Genomic DNA, 24,974 nt, shown 5'->3' with positions numbered 1-24,974 from the left:
TGGCCAGGACAGCCCGAAACACTCTGCAAACCCAACACTTCACATGGTGGAAAGGCAGAAGCGGAGCAGCACGTCCATTAGCCAAGAAAACCTGTTGGCCAACGAAACCTTTTTGGGAGGCCAGAGGCAGTCCTGCCTTCGACCGCCTGCGCCCCTGAACACAACCTGCCTGAGTGCGTATTCCTCACGTGATGGCACCTTGGATTTGGCTTTTCACCACAGGGCCTGTGGTGCCTTTTTAGTTTTCAAACTATAACTTTTTAGGAATATGGACCAGATCACATATAAAGAACTGGAGCCATGGATCCAACTTTATTGGCCAATGGTTTTATAATCCATTAAGTTAAATCCTCTTGGTGCAACAGAAAATTCCATTTTTCCTGGCTGCTTTTGCAAAAGGATCCAGAAATATTATTCCTTCTGAGTGTTTTTTTTTTTCCTGCCAGAGATACTTAGGGAAAAAAACCCCAACCCAAACAAAAACAAGAACCCACCTGAAAAATCATTGGCAATTGTACTTGTCTTTTATTTGTTTCAAAATATTAGTTATCTTTGTAGTGTTTGCCTGGTCATTTGATCAAGCAATTGAACAAGTCTGTGTTTGAAGCAAAGATGATCTTTGCAGAAACAAGGAATATTTTCTCATCCCTTAAAATGAAGGGGGAGTGAATCAAAATAAAAATGGTTTTGATTATAAAATGAAGGCTTACAGTGAGCAAGCTGTATGTGGTTTTTGGCATCACTATTTGAGTGAGTAAGAACTGGAGCCAATCCTGCAAGATGAGTAGGTCTGAAGATAATGTAGACTATAAAGAAATATTCCTGTCCTTGCTCCAAATTCCATATGTTAGTTGACTTATTTGCACCTCTGAACAGCACTGAATTAAATGTTCTCTCTTAATTGTTTCTGAGCTGGTTTTTGTGTTTTTTATGGGCTAATTTGCAATGTCAATGTCTGCAATTCTGGTTGAGAGCATGTAAAGACATCTAAACAAAGGGATTTTTAGTCTGAAACAACGTATGGGTTTGGTATGTGTGCAGCCATAGTGCAACACTGGATTCACAGAGCGCAGAATATTACAGGTCATTGTGTAGGGAAAACGCCTCTTTCCTACTGCTATTTTTAAGTTTTAAAAGCAGTTTAAAGCCTCAGAAACATTAAACTATATTTTATTTGAAAAAGTGGGAACAGGACAGAAAAACACTGTAGTCCATTAGATGGCATAAGTGTAACAATGGAAAATCAGGGAAATAAATTAGAAAAGAATCTTTTGTCTTGTGGGTTTACTATTGCCCATAGCTTGTGGTCTCAAAAGAGAAGTGGGAGGGAGGAGGAGGAAGAGAGGAAGAAAAAGACAATGATAATTTTCCAACATTTTAAAATAAAAATCTGAAGGAAAACTAACTAAAAATTCCAGCTACAAAGAACATGCATCACTATGAATGTTTGGTTGTTACTCATGCGTATGTATTAAAAAAAAAACCCAACCCTGATTTGAGCCAACGCCCCTAGTCCAACTTTAGAGGTGTTTAAAGGTCAGGCCTGGATTCATATTGCAGCAAATGAACCTTATCTCTGCACTGTGCCAAACAAAAGCCACTTGAGTCCGAACAACCCTGAACTTTAAGCTGCTTGAAACCTTTAGCCAGGCATGACTGTAGTGAAGTTTAGCCATTTCTAACCGTACACTTTCATCATTTGTAGAACTTACAGCATTAACCCTTTTGCTTGCTTGATCTTTAAATGGGTGAAGAAAGAAAAATACTCTTGAGTAACTATTTTATATCTGGAAGAATAAGAGATCACTAACTGTTGGCCATAGGTCTTGCTGTCTTGTGAATAAAAATAATCTAAATTAAACAAAAAAGAAAATTACCCATTAGGATTATGTAAAAAAGCATTACATTTCCTTAAGAATCAAGTTACCAAGATACGTTTTTGCAAAAGAAAAAAAGGTCAGTTACCACTATTAAACTTGTATATTGTTTTATACTAAGCCCTTCCAATGGCCTCTCTGAGGGACTGTTTAGTTTGTATTACACTCTAATAAACTCCAGGTGTGGAGGACAAACTGAATAATAAGAACCCGATGGACCAGACTAGTTAAAAATAATGTGGTACATTCCTAGTTCTCTGCATTTAATTTATTGTTAATCATTGTTATTACTTACATTTATTGGGTAGTTTTTCTAGATTTATTAGGCACTACATTTAACAGTGTTATCGCTTGTAACTGACTATCAGTGGAATAGAAAACATATTTTCTTAAAGAGTCTTACCCTAATTAGTAAGTTGTTTCCCTATTGAAATAAAACAGACCCTAGGAGAGTCAAGTTAAGACTGACTTTTTTTTTTTTAAAGTCAGAATAAAAGTTCAGCTAGGAAACCTATTTTTTTCAAGACCACCTGTCGAAGCAGACAAGCAGAAGTATCCACATACCCTACCCAGTGCTCTGGTAGGTGAAATACTTGGCTGAAAACCATCAAGTCAAACGCTTGAAGGTTTTCAGCTTGAAGGCTGAGCTAATCAATGGAGTCTTTTCCTGACCAGTGTGACATGTGGGGGAGAGCCATTAAAGAGATGAACAAAAGCCAGTCTGAGATGCTTACCCAGCAATCCCGTACTATACAGCCAAGCCAGCGGGGCACAGCCTGCAGGTGGGGGGGGACCCAGGGGAGATGACCCCAAAGGCAGGTGATGGCAGTGCTCCCAGAGAGTATTGGAGAGCAATCGGGGCCGGCAGCAGCTGCTTCACATCATCTCAAAGCTGCTCGTCACTTGACAAACATCACCTGGGCCAGCACAGCCCCTTGCAGGTCACCTGCGATAGCCTCAGGGTGGGAGCCACTCAAGTCCCGCATGAAAATCAAGAGCTGCGGCTGTCTCACCCCTGGTAATCACCTCCCTGCTCCACCCAAACCTTGGGCAGACCTGCTAGTAATCTGCCAGCTAGCTATTTGCATCACCTCATCAAAATAATAGAGCATGGTCAACACATGTAATGCTGTGGTTATCTGCTCGGATGAACAAATCAAAACCGCTTCTTTGGTGGCAAGGTCGTTCATTAGTCACCACTGATGGAAAGAGCAACAACCCCTCCTGAATGCCCAGGGCTCCTCTTAAAACTAGGGGGTGCAGCCTGAGCTCACCTGTGCTCTATTCAGGAGGCCACATTCAATTAAGAGCAACCTGATATTCTTAAGCACCTTCTGTTTGAAGATCTCAAAGGATTTTTCACACAGCACAGGTCAGTTAGGAAGTTCAGCAATAAGAGGTACTTTGGAATGATCAGTGTTGGAGGTAATGGCATAGTCTGGAGGAAAATTCTGAGTTCCCAGGCTCTGTGTTCAGCTGCTGTAGGGAGGCAAAGGGTTTGATTTTAGAGCTTTGCACCTCTGTAGGCACCATTATATTATAGCAGTGCCACATCATGGGTTCCCGGCTGGAACAGGCTAGGGGAGCGGGATGCACTGCCAGGCGGCATTCATGGCTTTACTTCCCATCCATCAGGACAACCAGTGGGCACCTAAGTCCTCGAGAACCAGGGTGGAAGTGAGGACGGAGAGGTAGGCTGGGTTTCTTTGGGCATCCATGCAGCTGCTCTCGCAAGGCATGAGCTCAGCTCCAGGTCTCTGGTGACTGTGGTGTCAACGGCTGAAACCTCCCCTGGCGGCTTCTCTTCCTGTGGAAGCAAATATAAATCAGTGCTGGAGGAAATGCTGCTTGCAGAGAGAGAGAGGAAGCAAGAGCCAACAGATGATTTGCTGCTCTGCTCATCCTAAATCCCTGGTATTTAACTCACAGGAAAGCAGCAGGAAATCTTACTATTTTGAAGGGGGAGGCGGTGAACAATAGTAGGTTAGATGAATCCTGATGACAGCTCCTCTACACTGCCAAAATGGGGAAAGTAGGGATCATCAGAGCAGTTCCTCCACTAAAAGTACTTAAGTCATTGCTGCTACAGACACCAGATCTAAGGGAAACCATTCTCAGGTCAGCAGGGAGCAGGCGACCCCTTCTAATTTACAGAAGCCGGGACATATGGCCATAGGTGGAAGGGTACTGCTGTTCAGACCTTTGGTTGTCTCTGCCAGAGACCTGGTGCTGCAAGCCCTGAAATACCACCTTCTACAACTGGAATTTCTGCTGCTAGTTGGAAATCCTCCATGAGCAGCACATGGGTTGTCCGAGTGCTCCAGCTTCCCGTAGTTCAGCAGCAGTGTGGGTAACACATGCATTCAGGTAATGCAAAAGCCAGATTAGTCCCGAGTCCTTTTACCCTGGTATTCCCCTTCTCCCCTGCTCCATGAGGCCCCTCACCATAGTTGTTGTTTTGCTCTGACACTCTCCTATTCTGATTCTCAATAGTTTCATTTTCTGCCCGCCGCTGGCCTTAGGTTTTTCCCCCTCTCTTCTGCCCCCAATTTGTTGGTTGTGTAGAGGCATGTGTTAGCAGAGGGTACACATTGCTCAGAGGATTATTTTACAAGGGTGCTTGTTATTGCATGTGTGACATGTATGAAAATGTCTGTTGCTTTTCCAATGACGGTATCTTAGTGCTCTATCATTATCGTGTATGTGTTCTACTGTGTAGCTTGGATGCCAAACTCTCCCTGGTTATAAACCACCCTAAAAATCCCTCGCCAGGAATACTGCTTTGCATGCTGCCCCTGCTCAAAGCAGACCTCTGATCTCTTGTTGTGCATTTTGGTCTGAGAGATCCACATGCTGAAAACAGGTCCCTGATTGCCCCATTCAGGCTGTGGGTACACTTACAGCAGGGAAGGAAGCCAAAGAATTGCATTGCTTTGCATGTGCCAGTAAAATGATATCTCAGGCAGTGTCAGACAGAGTGCAGGGTAGTTCACAAATAATAATAATAATAATAACATTTCACACTTGTATAGTTTTACACTTCCATTAAGACCCACCAGGCAGACTTTTCTCTGGAAAAGCCCTCTCTTCCTCCATCCCGTCGCTTCTTCCTGTTTTGCTACATGTTGTTAGTTTGGGGCAAAATGTCTGTATTTTAATCCAACCAAAGCAACAGCTCTTCCTAATCCCCTCATGGAGAGGGGTGTGATGCACTGGATGGGGGGAGAAGGAAGCAATGGATCACCAGCAGTGGTAGGACCTCCAAAACCTCCTTCCAAGTGAGGGCAAGTAGGGAGGGGGGCAGAAAAGTGCATTTTCCTGTACAACAGGAGCTGCTTGGGGGGCAGAGAGCAGGGAAAGTTGGATTCCTTCACGTGGGCTTCCAGCCCCAGGGAAGAGCCGCCCTGGCAGAAGGGGCTGTGGAGGAGGAGAGCCTCTCGGGAGGTTGCCCCCGATCAGGCAGTAAGTGGGGTACATGCATGCAGACGTGCTGTTTTCGACAGTGGGGTGGGATTCAGTGGTGTAATTGAGGGTTGTCTTCCCATCATTTGGTGTGAAAATGATTCCCAGATGTTGGAGGGTAACCTCCTAAATATACCAAAATGTACGACCCGAAACAGAAGAAGAAAACAGAATAAATGTGAATCCAACCAGTCAACAAGCAGTCTTCTGCCTCTCCAGTGGTCCGCAAAATTGGCCCTTATAAAGTTCTGACAGGACCTCCTGAGCTGAGTACCTGGGGAGGCAGGAATAGGACAAATCCTAAGTTCTCTTTACTTCTTATTCGCTCTCAGATAGGAAGACAGACATGAGAATTCAGCCTAGTGTGAATAACTTTATCCATTCCTGATATTTCCCATCATCTACAAAAGCGGTTTCTTTCGCTGGTTGTTGTTTTGTATAATTTTCCAAACAATACCCTTTAGCAACGAGACCTCCCTTTTTTTAATGCATTTCCAGAGGGACTTGAGTCCAGATCACACACACACAAGGCAAGTTTCCAGCATTCTTATTACTCCACTGGAAGAAATAACCAGAGCCAGCATCTCTGAACCATTTCCCAAACTGTTCTGTTCTTCTGACTTCAGTATCAGCAACGCACTGTTTCTAATCCATTACAGGAATTTATCACAGTACGTGTCAATTTGTTTCTCTTCTTTCCTCTTCTCACTTTAAAATGACATCAGGAAAGAAACTTGGCAGCAGGGCTGCTTCGATCCAAGTTTTAGCGACAGAGCACTTAACTGGATCCTAACTGTGCTCATTAAGTTTTAAGGGCATATACTAAACAGATCAGGCTTTACTGTAGTCTAGAATTTCCTTTGTTTCCTTTTTGGTGGTGATCTTTTTTGCAAACAGTTTGCAATACCAGCAAACAAGCATCCAGGTCTCCTTTTCTTTTTTTCTTTTTATTTTCCTTTTTTTTTTTTTTTTTTTAAGCAGCTTATCCTAAATAGATAGTTTAAAGCATTGTAATAGGGAACAGCTACACTGTAATACAATGGGATGATCCCGTTTGGCAATGGTCCTAATCTGATACAGGAGAGACAAGTCTATTACTGAAGAGATTTAAAACGTATACCAGTATACTTGTTGGATCCAATCCTTCTCTAACAAGTTACTACTCTCTTTACTTGCTGGAGTAAGGATGGAAAAAAGATCTCTGTGCTGAGTATATTTTCTCTGCCTGCATAGTCAGTAGTTAAAAATCACAATAATGAAAGAAAACACTGGGGAAAACTGCGTCATTGCAAGTTTCTGACGGGCCCAATCCTACATCACTTATTTTTATGAGTCATTGTGTGAACTGAAGCTGAAAGGATAAATCAAGTGTGTGAGGATTAGTGCATGAGTAAAGATTTCAGGATCAGGACCCTAACTCTCAGCCTCATAAATTTCCTACTGGAGAGGATTCAATGTTATTCATTCAGCTTTTAAAGAGGGAGTGGGGAGGCAGTTGTGTCCTTTTTCTTTTTAATTAGATTTCATTTATTTAGATTGTTATGGAGATGGTCAACCACAATAGGGAACCAAAAGCACAGAGTAGGACAATTCCTAGAAGCCTGTTACAATCAGCATGGGATCATGTTAAGTGCTGGACACTTCATTTTCATGACATGATCTTTGATTTCCTCGGAGACGAAATAAAAATGGACATGACAGAAGTTTATGAAGGGAGACATCTCAGTTCAAACGGGAACATTAAGACATCCCCAAACCAACAGCCAAAAAGGGCCAAAGAATGAAGGAGAGAAAGAGATTCAGATTCAAATGCATTCCCCAGAGTCACTACTGGAGAAACTGGGGGGTGGGGTGCAGAATGGGGGGTGGCCATTGAATGGGATGAAAACCACGAGCATTACAAAAAGAAAAGGAAAAAAGGGGGGCTATGGGTAAATAGGGTGGAGGGAGAGAGCATGAGTGGCAGATGTCACTGATTTCATTCCATCGCCTTAACTTGCTGTTTGAAAAAACTCCTCATGTGTGACCTGAAAAGAGAGAGAAACAAAATGAAAACAGGCATCAACAAAGCACTCGCTGTACGATTTCAAAAAAATGTAAATTAATGACTGGCAGTAAGAATCTCCAAAGGAAACAACATCCCAGTTTAAGCATTGCCATCAACAAAAGCTCAACAGCATATGGTAATGTTAACTTTAATATGAAAAGATAATAACAATCTTTAAAAAGTGACTTGAGAAAAAACCTTGCTAGGTGCTCATCCTTTTCAACTTGCCTAAAAAGAAAAGATGTTGGAAGGTTTTGTGTTTTTCTTTTTTTTTTTTTTCCCTCTTCCCCTAAACTGTTCACATTGTGTAGTTAAATGAGGTTGAGATTGGTACAAATTTTAAATAAAAGTGCCTAGGATCTCCAGCTAACAAGGCAGAAAACCAGATTTGTAACGGATAATTACATCTAAACTTATTTAAATGTAGGCCTATTGATTCAAGGAAGTTCTTTAGAGCAGATTCAAGGTAACATTTCCTCCCCTACCCCTCTTCTAAAAATGTTGTTGTCGTATGGTTGAAAAATGAGCATCCTCTCATGGCCCATGTGAGCCTCATCCTGTGCATTCCCAGCTGCTGGCTGCAGCCTTGCTCAGCACCCTTCCCCAAAGCCTCAGCCCTCATTCAGAGCCCGGTATCTGACCACACGTTAGTGATTGCATCTGCGATAAGTTAAGTGCACATGCATGCTGCATGCTAAAATGTTGTTTGCTAGTGCCATTGCTGTGTGGCTTTATGCAAATTTCTGCCTTTCCAGGCACAACCCTTGCCTTTTGTCTTTGAAAATCTCTCTCCTGCCCTGTTCTGTAATCAAACAGAAGGAAATTACTTTATTCAGGTCACCCTATGAAGGCCTGAGGATGCTGTTTACTCACATGAAAAGCCTAGCTTCAGTTTGGACTTCTCATATGAAAAACAGCTATTGATATGACTATGGCACCCAGAAACAAATGCAGCTTTGAATATTACTTCTGACTCCAGATGAATATCAGTTTCTTAACGTGCCTACAATGGGCCAAAGTGACTAATTTTAGAAAGGTGGATATTTAAACCAACAGCACCTCCACGCAAATGTGCCTTTACGCTGCTGTTTCAACTCGTGATCCCACAGTGAGGGCTTGGAGATATCATTTTGCAATAAAGAGGTATTTCACGGTCAATTGGCTTTATCCAAAAATAATAGGAAAAGAAGCTTGCAGGGGGAAAACCAACCTAGTTTGGCACAAAATGCTAGCACTACTGGATCTGACTAGAGAAGAGTTTAAAAGACTCTTGTGCGCTTAGCTGTACGCTGAAAGAATGACACACAAACAACAGCCACCACATGAATGCATCCATTATATCCTTTATTGAAGATCACAACAATAGTAGCACTTCATTGAAGAAAAGATGATTCCTCTATTATAGACAGGCCCCTCAGATCGCCTAGCTCAGCGTACAACTGCAAGATGTACAGTTCTCTCTGCATTTTCATGTCATTGCCAAAACACACAAAGTAGATTCTCAAATGCCTGGGGCTAAATTACAGCCCCTAAGAACCACGCTGGAAGTTTGAGAGCCCAGAAAAAGTTCTGAAGGTTTTCTCTCTCTCTCTTCATGAGAGAAGCCAAAGCTCGTGGGTACAGTGTTTGTCATGTGAAACAAGGCTATTTTATATCATTTGGGGTTGTTTTATTAATGGTGCTGAAAAATGGTTCACTTCATTTCACTTTTTGTCTCCTTTTGAATGTAGCGGGATGAAGGTAGAGTGTTTTTAACACATCCAAGATAAGAAAAGAATAGACCCTTCTGTCTCTAGAGCTGTATGCCATCACTATTAAAAATCTTTCATCTCATCTCAGACAACAAGCAGAGAGCATGACAAAAAAATTGGAGAGTCAACAGTAAAAAGTGTGTGGCAGGGGGTGGAGGCTGACAGGTAGATAGAGCCACCTCTTTGCCTCGAGTTTCATCCTAGAAGAGTTGGTCAGGGCAAAATTTGTTCCTCTCAAGCAGTTCTTCTCATGTTTCGTACGGGACAAATTTCAAAAGAATCACCCGTGAGCGGGCAAGGAGGGCTGTCCTGCAGGACGAGGGGTTAAGCCAGCCGATGGAGGGATCTCGTGTTGCCACGGCACCATCGGTGCCCTATAAAACTGGAGCTCCTGGGGCCCAGCGGAATGCTGTCAGCACCATCGAGGGTGAGGGAGAGCCGAGGAGGGACATGGTGAGCCAAGGATGGACATCAGGAGCCGAGGAGGGACATCACAACAGGTGCTGCGCTTGGCGGCTGCACAGGAATGCTGCGGGGCTGCCACGGCAGCAAAACGGCCTGGCCACGTGCTTCTCACGGAATATTCACCCGGGGTGGTGCGCGTCCCTTGACACCTGACATGTGCCATCAATCACCGTTCCCAGGCAAGCAGGAGATGGCCCCGAGTATCAGGCTGAGCACAACCTGACATTTCAGCATCCCCGCCAGCTCTCCCCGTGCTGGGGCAGCTCTGAGAGGAGCACGCTGCGCAACCGGATGAAGAGAGCTCCTTTCCAAGCCAAGCAAAGGTACTTGTGAATCAAGGTTAAGTTTAGCAGATTGTCCTAAGCCAATTTATAAATGAATGCTTAGTACATTTCCCTTTGACATTCCTGAAATAAATGTTTGGATTTTTCATTTTGAAAGAACGTTTTGTTTGGAAATTGAATTTCCCTTTTGAGGGGATGAAAAACAACAATAACAGCTGAAACAGAATGAAATTATTTTTTTTTCCCGATCTGAAATTAATTCCTCCTATGGTTTGGTTTTTCTGATTCATTTGGGGGCTACGGGAAGGATAAGTATTTCTTTCAGGTAAGCCTGAAACAATGTTCTTCAAATCAGCCAATAATTCAAAAAAAGAGGAGCAAATGCACCCAGCCCCTGTGTGCAGAGCTCTGTTTAGAAGACCTTTTCAGTGTGTCACTTGGTGTCATCAGTTCTATTTCTCTTCAAAGATTTGTCACTCATTCAGAGGTTAGAAGTCCAGTCGCATCACCTGTAGGTTTCAGGGGTGTTTGTTTGCCAAGGTGAACTGCACTGGTATTACACACAAACCTAGAAATACCTACAGGATATAATATAGATATTCTACCAGGACTTATAAAGATCAATTTATAGACCTCCTGCCCACAACAGTAAAAAAATAAATCAGCAAACTATCCTTTTTGGCAAAAGAAGGCAGAGCTGAGGAGGTAAAGGGTAAGTAGAAAAACTTGTAAAATCTTGGAGGTCCCTTCAGCAACTGTGATTTATCTTTTGACCTTTTCTGTTTGTTTATCATCACATTTTGCCAAAAAACAGTAGTTGCTCTTTCTAATTTTTTTTTCAAACAACCTTTTTCCTCTCAGATTTCCCCGAGATGGCAGCACTAAACTCAACGCAGCTATTGAAAAATACACTGTGGCCTTGAAAATATGTCTGATCAAGAGCAGCAAGGTTTCTGCTTCTTTCCTACAGATGCCTTGGTCAAAAACTGGTATCAGCTGCATGTTTGCTTGCTTTCTAAATTGGAGGTGACGCAAAAAATCTGCTTGGAAAACTGCTGGCCTTTTAAGAAGACAGTGTGCTATTCAGTTCAATGGGCTGAGACCGGTTTTAAAGGTTGATCAACAGAACTGGTAGAAAACAGATTTTTCAGCTCATTGAACGTTTTGAACTTTTGTTCTGTTTCTTCCTGTTGGGCATCAAGAAAAATTATACTTTTAATTGCCCAATTAGTCAAAAAGTCTTATTCTTGAACTGTTTAAATCTGCTTGAATTGGACAAAACTTATATTTTTGATCAGGTGATTTGAGTTTGTAATTAAAAATAAGAATAATTTTTAGATTTAAAAAAACCACCACCAACAACAACAACAAAAAAAGCCAGCAGAACCTTGTAAGATCTTGGCATTGCCCCAAAATGCATTTTTCATTTAAATTTTTTGCCATGAAAAATTCAGACCAAAACCTGAACAGAATTTCAAGGAGGAATGTGAACAGTAAGAAACTGTTAGCCCTAAAAGTTACATTTTTCTCAGCAGGATCAGTTGCTATTCTAAACAGTGTTTAGTCATCAAATCAGTTTGAGGAAAGTATTCGTGATGCTGCCAAATAACTAATGCAGATTCAATGTGTGTATCTTCTGTGGCAAGTTAATAAGCGTGTTTATTGTTCAGTTTTTAAACCAACTGTTAGGCCTGGCATCTTTAAAAGCTAGTGTTTATATCCAGGCTTCTTTAAAATTATGTGAAGTCAAAGCCAAATCACCAAGCCCCAAATGAGTTAACTGATTTAGCTCCAAAATTCAAACTGGTTTCTGAGACAGAAACATGGCAAAGTACTGGCAAGGGGCTTTCTGAACATGAAGGATTTTGACATCTTGCAGTTGAAATCACTGAACAGTGACCCTTGGATTACCAGCTCCAAGCCCAAACCTTACCCTAATTCAACCTCAGAAATCAATCTTAAGACCAACTGCATCCTCAATGTGAAGCAAATGTGGAGGAAGGTCTCCCCACATCATCCCTACTTACACATTGATTGGCCATAAACTGCTGGTTGATGACCATCTCTATAAAATGTCAGGCTGAGTTCAGAGCCTGAGCAGCCAGCAGTGCCAGCTGGGGCTTATTTGGGAGTGTGGACCTTGGAAAACCTCAGTTTTGATGCATTTCTTACCCTTCCATCAGGGACCATGAGAAGAAATTCTCCACGTGCTGGAAGCCAGTAAGATAGCAGGAGCTTCCTTATTACACGTGGTATCTTCTGTATAAGAACAGAGGGTACAAGAGGGCATATACTGAGCTAAAGCAATTTTTTCTTAGTTTAAAAAAGTTACTTCTAATTTCCTTTACATATTTGAGCCCTTTACTAGTGGGTCCCAAGAATGAGTCCTGCTCAGTAGGTGACTGGAGAGGAAAACTGGCCCCACAGTCAGAACACCAGACTGCAGGAACCTGTGCCCCGCTGTTGTCCTCACCACTGAGTCCATGGGTGACTTTGGGCACCTCCCTTAATCCCTTCCATAAGATGGGATGCCGATGATAAACCCTGTCTCTGTTTTGTTTTATTCCGGTCCCATCAGTCTGCGGGCAGGACCATGGCATCCCATGGCTGTCGGGAGGACGGGGAGGTTGTGGGGAACCTGGACTGGGAGAGGGGGAGCTGCCTGAGGATGCAGATCCAAGCTGATGTGGGACTGTCTGCAGGGCTTTGTGAAATGCCTCTCCAAAATGTCGTCTTCAAAATCTTCTGGAAAAAGAACATGCCAGATCATTTTAACTTAACAGAAGAGACCAAAAAAAAAAAAAAAAAAAAAGAACAAGAACAAGAAAAAGGCTTTATGACTCAGTGCTGCATCTAGGAAAAAAGTGTTAACCCCCTTACCTCCCCCGCCTCCCCTGCAGCGCACAGTTTCTGAGTCACAGTGACCCTCCCAATTACTGCAGGACTATCCCCTTCAGGAAGCATCAGTCAGAGCTTTGGCAAGGGTTAGTCCCCCTCTTACACTACCTGATACTTTGTTGGATGAAACCTGATTATTTCCCTCTGCCTCCTCCTACAAGCTGGCTACTGTTGGTGCAATAGCTTCTACAGCTCCTGCCATCTGGAACAGACTTCCCACCCTGCTGATTTTGGCCTCTGTTTCATTTCAATTCTGAGATGAAACAATATTCTCTTCCCTTGTCTATGACTCTTCATTTCTCTTGCCTTACTATTATGTATTATTTATCCTAGTAACTGCTTGACAGTGGTCACTTGTTAGTATAGACTAAAGACAAGACAGCAAAATGTTTCCAGTCACAAGCTGGTAATTTATATTTTTTTTACTAATATGGTGGCTTTCCCTAAGCAGTCTCCTTTTTTTGGCTGAAAATATTATTGCATGATCTCTCCTGAAATATGATTAACATTAGTTTGAATTCTTGAGAAAGCTTAATCAAAGTCGCTTTCAACCATTTTTAATTATGTATGCTTGAAAAAATATACACATTTCTGCTGTGGAAAAAATATTGTCACATATCCTCATCCCACTATATGCTCACAAACACATCAGATGGCTCAGATGTTGGTAAAGCTGGAAAACGTGATATCAAATTAGCAGAGAGGAACTTTTATGGACTAATTGGACATATAGATCAGGGAGGGAAATAACACTGTCTCTCATAAAGGAGGGAGGATTATTTTGTTTCTCAGCTTTTTCTCATATCACAAACCTGAGAAATGAAACATGCCCAACATGCAAGCAAAGCAAAGTTTGCACTAATGAGAAAGCAAAACCCCAAGTATTTTGGAAAGGGTTTAAGCCCTCATTCTTCCAGGCACAAAGGACGCTTCAGCACTGGGGTCAGGGAGACATTTCTCGAAAGGTCTACTTCAGAGCCTTTAATAACATCCTCAGAAGTATGGAGTAACAGCCTCCGCTTGAGACACTCTTTTATCCTACTGTTTTCTTCTGCTCTTGCCATTCTTCTCCAGCCACTGAACAAAGATGGGTCTTTGTTCCATCACAACAACGTCTCTTGGATATGAAGGAGTGGGCAATTAGTCTTTGTGAAGCCCATCAACAACATTCTCCATTAGCCACATCGACCTGGCAATGTTCTGCTTGCTCTCTCCATTTAATAAGAATGTCAGGAAAACACATTAAAAACTGAGTCATCAGTGGCACTCATTGCCACATGGTATCATCAAGGCCAAATATTTAATATGATTTAAAAAATCCAAATTTGTACTTACTCATTTGTAAGAACACCAGCCCGTGACACCGGGCAGGACTGAGGAAAGGCAGAAGACACAAAGGCCTTGGTGGCTGTAGAGAATCAACAGCTGTTAAGACTCAGGAGCCTTAACTGTGGATGAAAACCCCTTTGTAAAAGGAGCTGGGTGAACATGGAAAGAGACAACAGCAGTGACCTAAGGTGGCAAGGTGGCAAGCGATGATGCGCTGGGACTGGCCGTCTCCAGCTGGCGGGTACCAGCAGGGGCCGAGCAGGAGCAAGCGATGTTTGGGAAGGGCTTCTGGGGGAAAGGAGGACCTGTCGGGAAAGGGTGCGAGTGGCTCCAGGCAAGTGGGAGCGGTGGCAGCGGTAGAAGTGAGCATGGTGGGTCAGTGGTGGAGCAGAGGGGCTGGGGGGTGGCACAGAAAGCAGCATAAAGAGGCGAGTATGGGGAGGCTGAGCTGTGAAGAGCCTTGTGTTTGAAGACAAGAAGCCTGAAGGAGAGATTTGGTACTTCAGCGTTCCTCTTGGCCTGGAAAGCACGAGACCTTATTGAGTAATTGAGCTGGGAACCGCAGGGTACCACAGGAATGAACTGCTGGACCCTGATAGCTTTGCTTGATTTTTCGTCTTCCACTCACTGCTCCTCTGCCTTCCTCTCTCGTTTGACTGTGGTCGATTTGTGGGGTTTGTTTTTCTTTACTTCATTCCACCTTTTCTCTTTCCTTTTATGTCCTAAATTGTTATTCAGCTGTTTTGATTTAAATTATGTTTATGTACAGTTACTCACAGCTCTGACTGTTGCCTCCTCCCTCCTGCGACTGTCTCTGATGCTTGCACATTCACTTTGGCTGCTTTACAGCAGATGCCTGGAGCAGTAAATGAAAGCAGCCCTTTTATCAGTGAGCCCTTTCACCTCCGATTTTTTTATTTCTTATTAAGGCTCCAACCAGTCCTAGCTTTCTCTTCAAAAGTAGTATGCGCAACTCAAAACAACAACAACCACCGCTGCCACCAGAAACCCAGCTAAACTGCAAAATTATCAACTCTACTAAACTGTCCCTCGTCCCTCTCCCTCATTTTTCAGCAGTTCAGCAGTGTTACTTGTAGAGGGTGTTACACGGACCCCACTGTGGCACTCTGAACACCACATGTGGCCAATCTAATTTAGCCTATGGCTAAACAAATCCCCAGTCATGGAATAAACCTGCTTATGTTATTAACAAATGCTGTGAGAAAATGTTTAACGTGGCTTTGTGAAATAGAAGTTGAAAAAAAAAGACTCATAATTTCTTCCAGGGCACAGAAATGTCATTGTGGTCAGCAATTCACTGAAATGTGAATATTCAAATATGTATGTAATTCAGTGTTTAAAAAAAATTGAGAGGAGGGGTATTTTCTTTTACAGGAGATTGCAAACATCAACACTGAAAATCTGGAGACTCCTTGAAGATTTTCCAAGAAAAGTGGACAGAAGCAGTTCAGTTTTGAAATTAAAGCCTCTGGGCTTCCCAAGGGGTTTGTGGGTTTTTCATAAAATGAGATGTTTTTCATAATTTTGAAAAGAGATGCATCCCCCCCCAAATCCCATCTGCAAGACTGCCCTTCTACAGACAAAATCCATATACCAGTGTTTGAAAGGAAGATGAAAAATGCCATCAGTGTTAAGCATATTGCTAATTCACTGTAAGATATTTTTTTTATCTGGACATTATGCCACATTACCAAGGAACAAACAAAATAAAAAAGAAACAAGAAAAAACACATTAGCAGTAAAATTTCCAGCAAAAACATGTTTAAAAGAAAAATATAACCAGCTTTGCAGCAAAGTAGACTCAAAAACCAATGGAGTATTTGATTCAGGAACTGAACTTGCAAGTGCTTACTCATGTGAGTTGCCTTTCTTGTCCTTTCAAACCACTGAAAGGAAAAACCCCTTGTAAGCCTATAACCAGCCTCACTGAAGTTCTTTGTCCTTCAAAGACCTTTGTTTCACCTTGCATGGAGATAGTTTTATCCTGTATTTGGAGTGAGCTCTAACAGGTGTAGAGGTGCAAGAACTGGATCCAGAGGCTCAAAACTGCAATAGCAAGAAAAAAAGCATAGCAGCACGGTACGCTTGGAATGCTATCAAGACGTAAGTAATAAAGAGAAGACATTTTCAAGGAAGCATAATAATAGAGTAAATACAGCCAGTTAGCATGGATGAATTTCAAAGAGGGAAGAAAGGAAACATCATGTAAAGAACTGCATAACAATGGATCTGAAAGATATCCAAGTAAGAAGAAAATAGCAGTCCTGTCCCAAACATTAGAAGGCTTCTGCCTGTCATTATGGAAGATTATGCTATTATTCAATTACATAATGGATACTTATATAATTCATCCAATTGTAAACAGATTCTTTAAAAATCCATTTTATCCCACAAACAAGAACATAATTTTTAGCAAAGAACCACTTAAACCTTTCTTCCTTGTATCTCTGCCTGTACAGCTTATGTTTTTCATTCACCTGACTAGATGGTTTTCTGCATCCTTTCTGATGAGCACCAGAGAAGGGACATGAAGTGTCCTTTTCCCTTTTATCTTCTTCTCAGTCCCGGGAGTAAGAACGAAGACTTTCCTCATGAGAAGACTCCCATCTATCCAGGAAGCCAGAAGCAGTGCATCCTCCAGAGCTCCACTTCACAAGTAACTAAGTTCTCCCTGAACACCAAATGTTTATGCAGCTAAGCATCAAACGTTGTGAATGATTCCTCCGCTACGTAAATTACACCCCACAAAGCAAGATAGAGGTGACTTAAAACCCTTTCCAGCTGACCTGTCCAACTGTGGGGAGCCAGGTCAAGAGCACCAACCATTTCTGGTGGTGGTTAGGATGCAGGGCTGGCGTTGACAAATCTGGGTTCATTTCTTCCTCCCACAGCCTTCCTGGGTGACTATTGTTAGTTTCTTGCAGATTTAATTCAGCCACCTGTGGCCTAGCCCCTATTTTGTCTTGTCTCCTTAGATCAGGGCTGCTGGGAGACTTTGAGAAACGGGTCCCTTTCCACTGCGTGGTCCTGCTCAGCCTGGGATCCAGCGGGGCAGGGGATGCTGCTTCTCTGATGCTGCAGTCTGTGATCTAGGGAGGGCACGGTGCAATGGGGTGGGCACTACTGCACAAAGGAATTACGGATAAATTACTCCTACAGAAAGGAGAGAGAGGTAACTGAGTCATGTGCAATTCTCTAGTCTGCCCCAGCTGTGGTACAGGTATGCTCTAAAAGCAGGCTGTGAAATTACATCTGTATATAACATACCTGCCATTGCAACCTGTACATAGCTATCATTGCAATCTCTGAGAAAGAAAAAGGTAGTTTCCAGGTTTCCTACCACCTTGTGGCCTGAGCCCTGGTGTCTGTCCCACACCTGGGCACAGATACTGCAGAACTATGGATTTGTTTTTCCCCCCAAGGAAGGATTTCCAGATAAAACTTGTCCTTGTGCATTCCTGCTACACAGAGCTGGTTTTCTTGCCCAGCCTGTGTGCTTAAAGCACACCCTATATTGATGTGGGACCCTGTCTTTGTGCCTAAAGAGGAAATGCCAAATCAGATTGATTGCCCTCACGGTGGTTTAAGAATTAAAATGGCCTGAAGGTGGGATTCAGGGGTTAGATTTGCTTGGGGAGGCATGGTGGCTTTGGAAGTACAGAGAAACTGTAGGTCCTGGTGGAGGATACACTGAAGAGGAAGAAACCTGATGGGGTCTCAGCTAAATGCAGAGGAAAAACAAGGAAATGCTGCAGATACTAAGAGTAAGAAAAGAGGTTGTAGTGAGCACAGTAATTTCCAGATCCATGATAATGCATTGGTGTTTTACGAGTTAAAACATAAGTGCAGAGAGTGACTTTGGAGCCCATCCTGCCATAGGGAAATTCACACCAGGTGGTGGGTTTTCAAATGCAACAACCCCAGTGCAGAGAACCTGAGAGTTAATATGAAAATAATTTTAAGAATGGGTAATTTTAAAGGCCTGGAGATTGCTGCCTTGAATACCTTTCCTCAGGCCCAGTTGCAGGGAGTGATACAGGTTAGGAGCAATTAAAAGAAAGGAAATCTTTGAGTGCTCACCCACAGGGCCAACAAAAAAAAAAAAAAAAAGGAACAGTTGCCAAGTGGAAGTGTGGAAGTTGATGTTTAACTGCATGTCAAGCAAAGCTGTACTGAGGAGCAGGGGGATGCTTCAAAGTGGCTGCTCATGACAAGGTCCTTCCTGTAGGCTTTGCACATGCCCGAGCATGCACACATGAATAAGACAGTAACCACTAGAGAAGACAGACAGAAAGCCCTCTGAAGATGGGAAGGAATCAAGAGAAAAGAAGTTGACCCAGCCAAGTCAGCTCAACTCTATTAACAAGGGATAGCTGAAGGCTAAATGAGGGGGAAAACATGGCATTATCAAGATACAGATTTGTCATAAAGGCTGCATTATTAATTTCAAATATTTGAAAACATTAAAGACACCAAACTTGTACATATGTGGCAATAGCCCATCCACACAGATTAATCTGGGTGAAATACAGTGAGTATTTTGGGTAAACCTATTGCAGAAGCCGCAGGACAAGATAAACTATTTATTGTGCCTTTGTTATTTTATGGAACACATCACTCATTCAAAGTCTTAAATATTGACTTGATCTTCTACCTAGCAAAGTAGGAAAAGCCCAGTTTTTTTCCTTCTGCACTGAGAAACAGGTAACTACCCAAGGTCATACAGGAAGTCTGTGGCAGGGAGAAGAATTGCTTTCACCTCTCCTGAGTCACGTGCCAGTGCTGCCATTTCCCAGCTATTCTTCTTCTCTACCTGTGATCAATGTTTTCTCTTATAAGCTGTGGAAAGATAGGGACAAAATACAATAGCTATCTCCTCCACAGATGGGTGGTTCCATTCGGTTTCACTGCTCTGAAATGAAAAGAAGCATATAGAATTTTAAGGAAAGATCAATTAAATACAGAAGAAAAGATTGGATGCATTCATCGTACTGTTTTTTAAGAGATGACTGGCAGACAGCATAGGACAAAGAGGATCCTTTTGAAAAGGATTCCTCTCACTCCTGTAAGTGTTTCTAAATGGTAATGGTCTCTAACTATATGTCAACTCTTTCCAACTTCATTCATCAAACAGAACCTCTAGAGAGACCATGTTGATCCCCATGGCTATAAAATTCCCTCGGTGCTGTAATGATCTGAAGGTACAAAAATTCCATGGAAATAAATCCCAATTAAATACCCATTAACAACGATGGAAAGATCACTGGGGCTATTAGAGGCAGCCCTAAGACACAGTAACCACACACAAAAAATTGTCCAGCTTCTTATTTATCTGCTTTAATCAGTGTAGCGCAAAGAAAAACCTTCCTAACATTTCAATAACTAGTGCTAATTTATTGCAACTGAACTCAGTAGCATTTTCATAAGGCTTAAGTACTTATTATTTGTACCATGGCAACAACTAGCAGTCTCAATCCAGATCATTCCTTTTTCTTCATATTATAAGAGAAGCTTCTGCTCTCCTTCCTCCAGAGCAAGAAACAATGGAAGATGTAAGACCCCAATTTTATCCAAGTAACACAAAGAGTTCAAGCAACTTGTGTCATTTTACTTGGAAGGCTGTGACAAAGTCTGGAACTGAGCACACTTTTACAGAGTTTAAACTATAGGAGACTCCCCTTTAATAGTAGGACGTCTTTAAATTCATTGCTGGTAATAGGCTTGGTTCACAAGTATGTAGCGCTGGCTGATTTCTGTCGTGTTCCAGAGATTTAACACAGAATTGAGTAAGCAGATTATTGTTGAAATGCCTACTCCCGTGTTGCCATTCAAACACAACTTTATTCTTTGAGCATTCAGACACGTCTGATCCCAAATCCAGCTATGCGTCACGCCCCAATGAAAATATGACAAGGAGATGGTCCTCAACCTCGCTGGCAGTCAAGCATCATTCAGGATGCTGAGCACAGGGCAGAGCCCACATGGGCTATTTATTTACTGATATTGCAAAGGCAGTTTCCTCCTCTACCTTAAACCTTTCTGCCATATATAAGTAGAATGAATCCTTGCCACCCTGTGACAATTTATACCAAGCAAAAATCTGGTCTTTGCAACTTCTTCAAAACCTCACCGCAATTATAGCTGCAGACCCACAAAAGTCCAAGACCTGAATATTCCTGATATTGAAATAGACTGTGCCATCCTAACTGCACCATCACCTAACAAGCGATGTGATCTGTGTGATACACTCTAGTCCAGGTTTTGATCTCGACACAGCACACAGAGAGCATCGTTGAAAGTGACATGTGATATCTTACTGAATTCAGGCTCAGGGAAATTGCCAGTACTTATCTTGCTTGACCAGAGTGCAGCCTTCAAAGCAGTAATCATGAAATCTTATTACTGTACAAAGATTGGAATTATACACTGGCATCTGTGGTTCACAGTTTTTGATTGGTTTAGGCCTTACTTGACTGGGAGATACTAGTTTCTCTCACTAAGAAACTTCCTCGGTGCTGTCTTCCTTCTGCCAAGCTCCTACCAGCTCCAAAGGGGAGTGCATTACACATGGTTTTGACAAATTTTGTCCTAACAAGCGGAAGCACAATTTATTTGGTTTTCCTCAAATCCAAAAGGCCACCTACACTCTCTTATCGAAGTACCATGAAATCAAAGTAGAAAATGAATGCTTAGCAAGCAAGCACTGTTAAAAATCTGAAACCACTGGCTCTGCATTTTCATCCACTGCCTTAAAACATTTACTCCCAAGGCAAATAATTGACTAATGAAACTAAAACTTCCTTGGGAAAGCAAGTGGTTCTGACCTGGCCCATGTACTTTCCACTTCACACTAATAAATCAATATTTTTCTACTGCCCTTTGCCTTTCTTCCTGTAGGTTATCAGTAGTCTCATTGCCCAATTGCTGTTGCCTTTGTCAGCTGGATTCTGGCTTTTCCTTTCTTTTTGCTGGCACCTGTTTTAAAGCTTGAGCATAGCTCCAGAACACACTGTCCATCAACTGACTTCAACACAAACTTCTTTTTGCAATGCATCATGTTGTATTCCCTGGTGCAGGTTTCTGCCTTCATGTTCACATCTGGTGGGCTTCATGGATTGGTTTTGAAAACAATAAATTGTTATGTTTCCCACCTACCTGCCACCAGCATATTTCTGCAGATCATCATGTGCCCTACATTTGATTAAATAAGAAACCCTTAGACTTCATTCATAGCCATGTAATAGGTCTGTAGAAACTACAGCAATCAGCTCCAAGAAACAAGGTCTTAAGAAACTGTGCCACATATTTTTAGTGTCTTTCAATACATTTTGTCAGTTGGAAATGAGGACAAGCTAAGATTACATGACCAATATGTTTCCCTACAGATACCTCAGCATCATCATGTCACAGAAATTCCTTCTGAAGCACCGGTTTAGAAAGTCATCTTTGATCAAACTCTGATTATTGAAAAAGACCAAATCCTGGAGTTGGCCACAAACCCCTGGCTTTTAATTCTTACTGAGTATATTCAATATCTTGCATGGATCTGATTTTCTGCTGCCTTTTTTTTTTTTTTTTTTTTTAGTAAGTCTGACCAACGGGATTTAAGACTTTCTGGAGCAAAGACTTTTAATGAAATCTGTGAGAACTGAGATACAACACTGCTAGTACAATTGGTATAGCCAATAGCTAAATTTTGATGAGCTTCTCACCGTAAACCCCTTATTTTGGTAGCTTTTAGATTTGCCCAAAATGTAGCTGGTTTGGGTGGATTATATTCAACAAATGCCCACCTCATGCTGGCTTCTCTTGTGTAAAGGTTTAACAAAAATGACCTAGCCATTTCCCTGAAAGGCCTTAGGAGGATATACATTGTTTTTCCCCTTGTAGTAAGTGAATTGCTGGATACTTTTCCTCTGGGAAGCTGTGCTGGATCCTCCCCAGGAACAGATACACTTGGGTGGGGTTATAAACTCATAAGCCTGTACCTTTTCTCACTGGTGAAAGCTGGGTAAGTTTACTTTTTTCCAGTGAAGATGGAAACCCACCCAAATTTGACTGCGTTGAGGTTCTTTGAAAAGTTATGGCTTGCTCAAGTTTACATGGAGACTCATTAGATGCTGGAGTTTGATTCTCAAGAACTCCACCACACCACGTGGTTTCCTCCTCACCTCAGTCCTCCCACCCTGACCAAGTCACACAGATGCTGTCCTACAGAATAAAGAAGCACCTCCCCATCTGGGCTCTGCGGCCACATTTCCCTGGCCCTAGGAAATGATGACAGTTGGCATTAATGTAGAGTATTGGAAAATCAAAGAGCAGGAGGGGACCTGCAGTGCTGGAGGCTGGTAGGGAGTTCTGAGAGGTTGGATGGGGAAGGGCAGGTAGAGAAAAGCAGGTACAAATTCAAAGGAGTGCAGAAAAAAGAGGAAAGGAGGATGATCGGGTGTTTAGGAGGACATAGGCAATAGGAATCCTTAGCTTCCGTAGTCTGTAGTGCCAGAAAGTAGCAATAAAAACACAGACAAAACAGTTTAGCTAAATTAATATTAAATCCAGGAGAGATCCTTGGGTCAAATCCTCTCTTGTGCACTTCAAGCCCTGTCCAGTGCCTGAAGAGACGTGGGACTGTGGGAACATGCTCCAGCGCTGCCAACACATTGAGCCAAGAAGCACTTAAGGCAACACCAGTGTGAGTTGATTTAACAGGGAAAGCAAGGGGAACAGGGTAAGTCTGACAGCCCCGTCCTACATGCCCCACTCACAGCATCAACCACTGCAGACTTCTTCCCTGGAGGCACACTCAGAGGACTGAGCACAGCTCATTGCAGCAGTGAGAGCTGCGATGCCACCTCCCACATAATCTACAGCCACCGTAAGCAATGAATGAACCTGGCCAAGTCCTGGGACACCCTCGCCGGCTTTCCTCTTCCCACTGCAGCATAGCGAACACATTCCCCGTGCAGGGGAGTGCTCTAACCCCAGCCACGTGACAGAGATTCACATCTCGTGGGGGCAGAAGGAAAACACCAGAGGGGACAAGACTGCAGCCTATGCATCTGGGAGCTCAGTGAGCCACGGGAGCCCTTGGCTGGATCCCAAGACTGGTGATGTTCTTTGCATGAAACAGTCATGGAGCAAATTTCTTCAGTACGCCAGTCTCATTCAATGAATAGCAAGTTATACAGTATTTCATTGCAACACATAACTCCATTATTGCTAAGAGGCATGAGGTGAAATTATAGATATTCCTTGACTCCCATCCTATTACTAGTATGAGACAAAATGATACATGTGCTGATAAAAGGATTTGAAATGATGGTCTGTGTGTCAGAAGTGCCAGTACAGTCAGAATTATTTTTAAAAGATTATATTAAAGCATAAATTAAAAGGCTATCCAGAAAGAAAAGTAGATGACTTCCAATAGGGTAAAACATCTATCAAGGTTTAGCATATACTGTGTAGTTACCCTTAATGGGCTCAGTCTTTCTCATAGATTATTCACATATTCTGTGGGAAGTCCGGCTGGATCCTCTTTCTATCCCCTGTAAACCACGGTTGATAATATCTTTCCATTATATTCCTAAGGTGTAACTATTTCATTTTTACCCAAGGGATCCCAGAGCTATTGTGTAGTCCCTAGAAAGCTTTAAAACAATTTGTCTGTGTAGCAATTCTTCTTTATTCCTCCCCATTGCACAAAATCTCACATTTTCTTAATTTGATCATATGAAATGTTTGGGCTTGACTACTGAAAAAAATCACAATCTTTTAAAGGGGGAAAAAAAAAAAGACATTTCTTGAGAGGTTACCTGTTGTCTGTGTAATGCTTGGACAAACAGTGCTCAGACAATCCATTACTTGATTAGATACTAATTCCCTGTGGTTTTTCTTAAAGGTACGTAGTTCAGCCTTTTCGCAAGTTTACTCTTAAAAGCAGCACACATACCTGGACAAGCCAATAAAAAAAAGTGACAATGGTAACAGAATGAAAATGTTCAGTCTTCCTACAGAGGATTTTGCCTCATAAATTTTTTTTTTTTTTTTTTCCCCCTACAGGGATTTCCACAAATTACACAAATAGAGGGAGCATCTGCTGGGAGAACAGTATTCCAAATGACTGTTAACTGCCTAAAAATTGCCTGCAAATACATTTTTGGCCTTGTTATGCCTAATAATGACTCATTGTTGAATTACCCATTTCTTTATTGGATATGAGGACAAATTAACAAAGCAAATGGAAGTGCTCTAGACTGAAATGCCTGTTATCTCAGGCCTGATCAATTGGCCCATTGAGGTTATTTCCTCCTCACCCTGACTTCCCAGAAAAACTCGTTGCTTCACAACGGGAAACTGATTTCTTCATTTACATGCTATTACTCCTGAAGCTAATGGAGATATTTTTAAAATAGCCTTATCGAGACCATACTTGGCCCTGCCAGCCCAGCCTGGGATGCCTGACAGGAGGTGTATCAGCACGATGGGAGCAGATCAAAGTGCTTACAAACCCATGGTTCCCCCCATGGCTGGTTGCCTCTAAATTGGACAGAGCCGCTTGGGTGGGATATAGCCAAAGCTATGAGGTACTCCTTCTGAAGCTTTCTTATCCATGAATCTTATCGACTTTTTAGGACTTACCTCAGGTGACAGAAGTCTCCCACCACTGTTAATGCTGGCAGAGCTTCCCCAGCGAAGGCAGCCACGGACCCTAGCCAAGAAGACTCTGCCTGGCTCCCTCATTTTTTCGTGGCGTGGGGACCCTGCTGCCCTGCCCCTGCTGTGTGATACCGGTGGCACTGGTGACCAGGTGGTCCTGGCAGGGACGCGGTGGCACGACCTG

At 42.5% G+C, this 24,974-nt stretch overlaps 1 long non-coding RNA gene across 1 annotated transcript; it reads left to right on the top strand.

Annotated features, from left to right (window-relative positions):
- The first annotated feature begins 9,740 nt into the window (after positions 1–9,740).
- LOC142030690 (uncharacterized) lies at positions 9,741–15,635 on the top strand. Its single transcript, XR_012650239.1, has 3 exons — positions 9,741–9,925; positions 10,748–10,835; positions 15,509–15,635. It is a non-coding gene; the product is annotated as an uncharacterized LOC142030690 (long non-coding RNA).
- The last annotated feature ends 9,339 nt before the right edge of the window (positions 15,636–24,974 follow it).

The sequence above is a fragment of the Buteo buteo genome, chromosome 4 (genome assembly GCF_964188355.1).
Source record: "Buteo buteo chromosome 4, bButBut1.hap1.1, whole genome shotgun sequence".
Taxonomy (NCBI): domain Eukaryota; kingdom Metazoa; phylum Chordata; class Aves; order Accipitriformes; family Accipitridae; genus Buteo; species Buteo buteo.
Note: the sequence above shows the minus strand (reverse complement) of the source record. Positions and strands in the feature narration are given on the sequence as shown.